This window comes from Aotus nancymaae, unplaced genomic scaffold, assembly GCF_030222135.1.
Source record: "Aotus nancymaae isolate 86718 unplaced genomic scaffold, 86718_ANA_hifiasm-v0.15.2.pri h1tg000004l, whole genome shotgun sequence".
Lineage (NCBI taxonomy): Eukaryota > Metazoa > Chordata > Mammalia > Primates > Aotidae > Aotus > Aotus nancymaae.
The window spans coordinates 40,050,582-40,059,398 of record NW_026988415.1 but is presented as its reverse complement, the minus strand read 5'-3'; positions in this window follow the sequence as shown (position 1 = coordinate 40,059,398).

Below are 8,817 nucleotides of genomic sequence, written 5' to 3'. Positions count from 1 at the left end.
ATGCTATACGATTACTGAGGAGTGATTTACTTCCAATTACATAGTCACCTTTGGAATAGGTGTGAGGTGGTAATGTATGTTTTGTGTATTTGAAGTGGAGAGTTCTATAAATGTTTATTAAGTTTACTTGTTCCGGGTCTGAGTTCAAGTTCTGAATATCCTTGTTAATTTTCTATCTCGTTGATCTATAGAATCGTTAGCTCTTCTTGTTGCATTGATCCTTTTGCCATTATGTAATGTCATTCCTCGCCTCTTTTGATCTTTGTTGCTTTAAAGTCTACTTTATCAGAGGCGAGAATTGCATCTCCTGCTTTTTGTTTATTAGTTTATTTTTACTCTCTGTTTGATTGGTAAATCTTCCTCCTTCTCTCTGAGTCTTTGTGTATTGCTGCATGTAAGATGGGCCCGGATGCAGCATACCGATGGGTTTTGGCTTTTTATCCAATTAAAATATATATTAGTTTAATACCGGCGTTTGATGCTAGCTGGCTGTTTTGCCCATTAGTTGATGTAAATTTTTTATTGTGTTAAAGTTCTTTGCTTTTTGATATATTTTTGGAAAGGCTGATATTGGTTGTTCCTTTATATGTATAGTGCTTCTTTCAGAAGCTCTTGTAAAGCAGGCCTGGTGGTGGTGAACTCTCTAAGTACTTGTTTGTTCGCAAAAGATTTAATTTTTCCTTCACTCATAAAGCTTAGTTTGGCTGGATAGGAAATTCTGGGTTGAATGTTCTTTTCTTTAAGGATGTTAAATATTGGTCCCCACTCTTTTCTGGCTTGTAGGGTTTCTGCTGAGAGATCTGCTGTAAGTCTGATAGGTTTCCCTTTATGGGTAACCTGACCTTTCTCTCTGGCTGCCCTTAGTATTTTCTCCTTCATTTCAACCCTAATAAATCTGGTGATTATGTGCCTTGGGGTTGGTCTTCTTGAAGAATATCTTTGTGGTGTTCTCTGTATTACCTGGAGTTGAATATTACCCTGCCTTGCCAGGTTGGGAAAATTTTCCTGAATGATATCCTGAAGAGTATTTTCCAACTTGGATTCATTCTCTTCATCACATTCAGGCACACCTATTAAACGTAAATTAGGTCTTTTCACATAGTCCCATATTTCCTGGAGACTTTGCTCATTCCTTTTCATTCTTTTTTCTGCATTCTTGTCTTCTCGTTTCATTTCACTGAGCTGGTCCTCGACTTCTGATATCCTTCCTTCTGCTTGATCAATTCGACTGTTTAAACTTGTGCATGCTTCGCGAAGTTCTCGTGTTGTGTTTTTCAGCTCCATCAATTCACTTATATTCTTCTCTAAATTGTCCATTCTCGTTAACATTTCGTCAAACCTTTTTTCAAGGTTCTTAGTTTCTTTGCATTGGGTTAGAACAAGTTCTTTTAATTCACAGAAGTTTCTTATCACCCACGTTTTGAAACCTGCTGCTGTTATTGGAACACACGTGTAATCTATTAAGCCTTGTTCCGTTACTGATGAGGAATTGCGATCCCCTGTAGAGGGAGAGGCATTCTGATTTTGAGTATTCTCTACCTTTTTACGCTGGTTTCTTCCCTTCATTATATATTTGTCCGTCTGTCGTCTTTATAATTACCGACTTTCTAACTGGGTCTCTGACGTCTAACTTGTTGATTCCCTGCGCCGAAATCTGAGCAATCCACTGAGCCGGCCAAAACAGCGGTGTTAAGATTGATGGTGCTTTTCTGCCCGGGAATCTCCAGACTCTGCACCAAGAACTGGCGTGCTAAGGCACCAGCAAAACCGCCACGCCGGCCACAAGAGTCGCCCTGGCGACCCGTGGAGCTCCTCCACTGGGAATCTCCTGGTCCGTGAGCAACTAATATTCGTCTGAAAGTGTGGCGTCCTCTCGTTCTTTGCGCTTTCACTGGGAGGTACGTGCCCGAGCTGCTAATCATCAGCCATCTTGGAGCTCTCTCCTTTTTTTTTTTTTAACTCAGCCTCTTGTGTGGCTGGACCAGGCATGAGCCACCATACCTGGCTAATTTTTAATTTTTTTTTTTTTTTTTTGTAGAAACTTGGGGTCTCGCTATGTTGCCCAGACTGGTTTTGAACTCCTGGCCTCAAGGGATCCTCTCACCTTGGCCTTCCAAAGCACCAGGATTATAGACATTAGTCACCACACCTGGCCACTCTTCCTTTTTAATCTGTTCATTTTCAACCCATTCCAATCTAGCTTCCATGCCTACCATTCACAAAAATTGTTCTTGTCAAGGTCCCTGGCCTCCTCCAGTTTACCAATCTCAGTGGTCAATTGTCTGTCCTTAACTTACGATGCTTCTTAGCACCATTTGTTCCACTGATCACTCATTCCTTCTTGAAACTCTTTTCTAACTAGGTTTTTGGGACTCCTTTTCACTTTCCTGGATTTCCTACCTCACTGGCTGCTGCTCCTCACTCTCCTTTGCCAAGCCCTTCTAATTTGGCTCTCTAAACATTGCAATGTCCCAGGACTTAGTCCTCAGATTCCCTCCTCTTCTCTACCTGCACTCAGTCCTAGGGTAATCTCATTCAGTCTCATTGCACCACTTCACACCTCCTCTCTCAACTAAGACTCATACAGCCAACCACTTACATGACATTTCCACTTGAATGTCTCACTAACATCCCAAACGAATCTAGCCAAAACAACTCAAGTTTTGTCCAAATCAGACTTCCCCAGCTTAGGAAAAGACACTCAACAAGTGGCTTTAAGCAGTAGACCTAGAAGTCATCCTTGACATCTCCCCTACCTCCTGCACCCCAATCCATCACTGTATCATGCCGATTCTACTTCAACGTAGGCCTGTTCCCATCACTTCTCACCATTTCCATAGCTTTCACCCCAGTCTAAGCCACCTTATTTTCTTTCTTGGGCTTTTCATTGGTTTCTCTGCCTTCAATCATGCCCTCTTATAATTCCTTCTCCATAGAACAGTCAGATATATATTTAAGTCAAATATATCAGCTCCTCTACTCCAGATTCTTTCACATAGGCCCATTGTCCACAATAGAAATTTTTAAAACATGTAGGTGGGGATTTTTTGAAACAGTGGAACTTTTTAAGAAGTTATAAAAGCTGGGTTCAGTGGCTCATACCTGTAATCCCAGCACTTTGGGAGGCTGAGGCAGGAAGGTCGCTTTGAATCCAGCCTGGGAAACATAGGGAGACTCTGCCTCTAAAAAAAATTTAAAAATTAGCCAGGCATGGTAGTGCATGCCTGTAGTCCCAGCCACTCAAGATGCTGAGGTGGGAGGATTGCTTGGACTTGGGAGGTCAAGGCTGCAGTGAGCCGTGATGGTGCCAGTGCACTCCAGCTTGGTCGACAGAGCAAGACCTTGTCTCAAAAAAAGTTAAAAACAAAACAAAACAAAACAAAACCTTTTCACACAGGTAAAGGTGGAGATATTCTATTAAGCTGGTGCCTAATTGTGGGATTTTTTAGAGAGGGCTGCTGATCCTATAGCCCCATCTGCCCAGTATCCTCCTTGTTCCTGCCTCCACTCTCACTACCAGCAGCTACTGGGCTAGCTCCACAGAGGCAGCTCTGTGGAACTTTAGTGCTCTGGGAAGCTCAGCTGGAAAATCTGCAGGATAAAGTTCAAACTCTCCCAAAACAAAGAAAACAATAAGAAAAACAGAAAAAGACTTCCCCAGCCAGACGTGATGGCTCACTACTGTAATCCCAGCACTTAGGGAGGCCGAGGCGGGCGGATTTGAGGTCAGGAGTTCAAGACAAGCCTGGCCAACATGATGAAACCCCATCTCTACTAAAAATACAAAAATTAGATGGGCATGGTGGCACAGGTCTATCATCGCAGCTACCCGGGAGGCTGAGGCAGGAGAATCGCTTGCACCTGGGAGGGGGAGGTTGCAGTGAGCCAAGATCGTGCCACTGCACTCCAGCCTGGGGGACAGACTCCATCTTAAAAAAAAAAAAAAAAGAAAGAAAAAGAAAAAGACTTCCTGATTTCCCCATGCTCTGGATCCTGCCTCCCTTGCCTTCTTGCATCTTTCTACCCCTGCCTTCTTCCTTATGCTTTAGCTACAGCCAATCCTTGGCATCTCCCTCAGCACCCTAGAAGTTTCGACCTTCAGCACACAAGCTTCCTGTTCCCTGGGGGTGTGTCCTGTCCTCCCTGCCAGGTGTTGGTCTGACAAACTACCCTTTCAAGAGTCAATACAAAAGTCAGCACTGTCTCTGGGAAGCAGTGTTCCCTGACTCCTCTTGGAAGACTTGGTGGCAGGTGGGAGGCCTCCTCTTTTTTTTTTTTTTTTTTGAGATGGAGTTTCACTCTTGTCACCCAGGCTGGAGCACAATGGAGTGATCTCTGCTCATTACAACCTCCGCCTCCCGGGTTCATTCGATTCTCCTGCCTCGCCTCCCAAGTAGCTGAGATTGCAGGCATCCACCACCACACCCAGCTAATTTTTATATTTTAGTACAGACAGGATTTCACCATGTTGCCCAGGCTGGTCATGAACTCCTGACCTCAGGTGATCCACCTATCTCGGCCTCCCAAAGTGCTGGGATTACAGACGTGAGCCACCACACCTGGCCTAATTTTTGTATTTTTAGTAGAGACGGGGTTTCACCACGTTGGCCAGGCTGGTCAGGAACTCCTGACCTCAGGTGATCCACCCCCCACCTCAGCCTCCCAAAGTGCTGGGATTATAGGTGTGAGCTACTGCACCCGGCCAGTGGGAGGCTTCTTCAAACTCAGAGTACTCAGAGCATTGCATTATTTTGGCCAGGGTGCCTTGAGGACAGCCATCTTATTTTGTTTATCTCTAGATACCACAGTGCTTGGTTTGTAACAGGTGCCCAATCAACATTTGGAGAATGGCCCAGTAGGCTGAAGTGATGGACTAGGTCCTATTAATAGAACCTATTAATATGGTACTTTAACCAACAGGACAAACTAGATATGGCTGTCTTTACTGATAAGAATGAAATACACTGAGCCTGGCTGCTTCTTTCTCACCCTGGAAGACATAAACAATGTGTCACCTCTGTAGCAAGTTCCTGAAGGGGAAGAGAGGTTTCTCAAAGCCAGCTGGTGTTGGCAGCCTTCTTGAACCATATTTGGCCTGAGTGGGAGCACAACAGGACCTCTATGTGATGAGCACCGGATGGCGAAGGCTGCAATGTGTGGAGCTGCAGAGTGAAGAAAATAAACATATTTTTTATATTGATTACACTAAGTTCACAAAAGTATTTCACACAGGTGGAGGGGCACTGACCCAAGAAGACTATCAACACGGGGAAGCGGGGGTAGTGGGGAGGGAAGTCTGCAAATTCATCAGGAATCCTCCCTGGAAAACATGCTGAGGTGGCTCCCACTATCATGTTTTTGTTGAAGAGGCAGCAAGGGAAAGAGGACTTAACAAATAACAGCTCCCACTTGTTTAGGCATTTTATTTTTATTTTTTTAATTTTTTGAGACAGGGTCTCGCTCTGTTGCTCAGGTTGGAGTGTAGTGGCATGATCTGGACTCACTACAGTCTCCGCCTCCCGAGTTCAAGTGATTCTCCTGCCTCAGCCACCGGAGTAGCTTGGACTACAGGCGTGCACCACCACACCCGGCTAATTTTTTGTATTTTTAGTAGAGATGGGGTTTCACCATGTTGGCCAGGCTGGTCTCAAACTCCTGACTTCAGGCGATCCACTCAAAGTGTGGATTACAGGTGTGAGCCACTGCGCCTGGCCCTGTCTCCCAGTTTTAAAAGTCCATTGCAGTTGTGGTCCTCGCCCTTGGGGAGCTAACAAGAGGGCAACAAAGACTGACATGGTCTTCAAGGGGAGAGAACGTGACCGTAAGTACACTGGGTAGAGAAATAGAAAATGAAGCCCAGAGAGGCTCACCAGTCAGTTGGTGCTGGGATTCATTGGTGACAGGGGCAGGGGGTAGGGTGGGATGAAAGGAGGTCCTTTTCCTAGAGGCGCTGTTGTGTGCACTGAGATGAAGCAGAGTCTCGGCAGGAAGCTGGGAAGGCAGCTATCTTCCGATGGAGGTCAGGCCGCTAGGCTGCCTGAGGGAACGGGCAAACGGTCCCAACATCCACTCCTAGGTATATGCCCCAAAGAATTGAAAGCAGGGGCCGGGTGTGGTGGCTCACACCTGTAATCCCAGCACTTTGGGAGGCCGAGGCAGGCGGATCATGAGATCAGGAGCTTGAGACCAGCCTGGCCAATATGGTGAAACCCCGTCTCTATTAAAAATACAAAATTAGCTGGGCTTGGTGACATGCACCTGTAATCCCAGCTACTCAGGAGGCTGAGGCAGAAGAATTGCTTGAACCCAGGAGGCAGAGGTTGCAGTGAGCCAAGATCATGCCACCGCACTCCAACATGGGCGACAGAGCGAGACTCTGTCTAAAAACAACAACGAAAAAAAAGCAGGGACTCAAATAGATACTTGTTGTACACCAATGTTTACAGCAGCATTCCTCACAATAGTCCAAAGGTGGAAACAACCCAAGTGTTTATCAATGGATGAAGGGATAAACAAAATGTGGTATATCCATAAAGTAGATGGTACAGTATCCATATGCCCCTGACATCCCTCTGATTGGAAAAGAGGTCCACTGACCCCTGACACCTTCCTGGGACCAGATTAAGCCTTAAAGGAAATGAAACTCTGGCACATGCCACAACATGAAGATTATGCTAGCTGAATAAGCCAGACACAAAAGGACAAACATTGTATGATTCCACTTAGATGAGGGACCTAGAATAGTCAAATTCATAGAGACAGAGCATACAATGGTGGTTACTAGCGGCTGGAGGAGGGAAAGAAGGGTATATTCTGCACCTTACTCTGGGGGCGGGTTTCCGTGGGGGGATTATTGTTTAATGGGTACAGAGTTTTGCGACGTGAAGAGTTCTGGAGGTGGAGAGTGGTAATTGTTAACAGAATAACGTGAATGTACTTAATGCCGTTTATGCACTTAAAAATGATTCAAATGGTAAAAAATTTTAAAACACCACGAAGACAAAAACAAAGCAGGCTGTGCAGCCGCCTGGTCCACTGAGCTTGCAGCCCAGAGATTGGTGGTGGGCGTTGAGGTCTGAAAATAGAGCCTCAGATGGTAAAAAATTGGTCACCTGAACAGGAACGGCAGTGAGAGCTTATTGCCTGAAGAGGGTGCAAGAGAGCTCTGGGACGGTGAGTTTACCCCACCCCACTCCAGAGCAGACAGAAGGCCAACCCAGCAGAAGCAACTGGGTGTGGCCTGACTCCCAGGGAGTCCTGGGGAATCCCTGCAACTGGGCAAAGGTCGTTCTTGCCTCTCCCAGATTCTCCAGGGAGCTGTCCTCTCCTCTGAGGTCCAAGTTAGCTAGCCTATTATCCAGTGAAAAGACAGGAGGTGTTCAGTTTTCAGGATTATCCTGGGGGAAATGGATGCAGTCCAGTCCAGCAGAAAGATCAGGGATTCAAGTGTAGCGGACTTGGGTTCAAATCCTGATTCTCTCACTTAGTAGTGTATGACCTTGGACACAGTATTTAGCCACTCTGTACCTCAGTTTCCTTGGCTGTAAAATGTGGTTAATAACAAACAGTACAGGGACCCATCTCAAAATTGTTGTTAGGATTAAATGAGATATGCAAAGCACTTACAACAGTGAGTGTGAGCTAAGCATCACCTAGGATTACCTCATGAAGTGGTTGTGATGATTAAATGGGGAAAGGGTGGAAGCACCCGGTGCCATACAGGCCCTCAATCAGTGGTGGTTGATATAATGATGCTAATAATAATGATCAAGGTACAGAGGCCTGAGAACCTAGCAGTCAGAGCAATGGCCAGAGGAATGTGGAGATGCCTAGTGCTGGCAGAGAAAGAAAAGTCCTGTTTCAGGGGCTCTAGGGAAGACAGTAGCAGCTCCTCCCTAAAGAGCACTGCTTGGCATCTCCTCCAGGTTGTTGTTCTGTGGCTCAGGCAGCCACTCAGGGAGGCATGGGAAGGAAATAACCAGCAGTAGACAGCCAGTGACACTGTTGGCCGTCCACCCATGGGAAACCTTCACGGGAAGGGGAAGGGGCGGGGCCCCCTTGGAGTCTTCAGGGACCAGCTGTACAGTAACAGCCTTTTTTTTTTTTTTCTCGATTCCTCCCCTCTTGGTGTCAAGCTTGTTTTTGTGGCTAGAGAGGAAAGGCATGGGCGGGGCTCGGCTGCACAGCGCTTGGAACCACAAACCCGCCCCCAGAGTAAGGGTACAGAATGTACCCAGACTGCAAACCACACCCTTGTGGCTTGGGGAGGCCCCTGAGGTGGGCTGGGGAACTGTCACACTACATTGTTTGAGCCCTGCACCTAGCAACCAGCCTGGGAGTCTGCAGCACCCAGACAATGGGGTGTACTCAGGGGCCAGGACTGAGTTAAAGGACCTCCTGCCAAATGGTCCCCCAGGACTAAGGATCCCTCTGATCGGAAAAGAGGTCCATGGACCCCTGACACCCTCCTGGGACTAGATTAAGTCTGGAACTGGCCTAAGAGAGGTTCCAGCCGAAGGCTATTGGCAGGGGACACTCCCAGTCACATCAAGATCCTCCACCCCCAACCAATTTAGGGGAGCAGATTTTGCTTCCCTTTACCTGTTCTCCCCACTCCCTCCCAGGGAGGCTCCCCCACCCACAGGGAGGTTGCCCCTGCTCCCCCACTCACGGAGACCTATGTAGGATTTCCAGAGCAGTGAAGGGAGGAAGCCAGATGGGACCTTTTGGGAGGGTGGAGACAGTTTTCTGAAGCCTGAAGTGACTTGAAAATGAAAGAAGGTTGCAGGGGGGCCAAACCCACAGCAGATAGTAGAG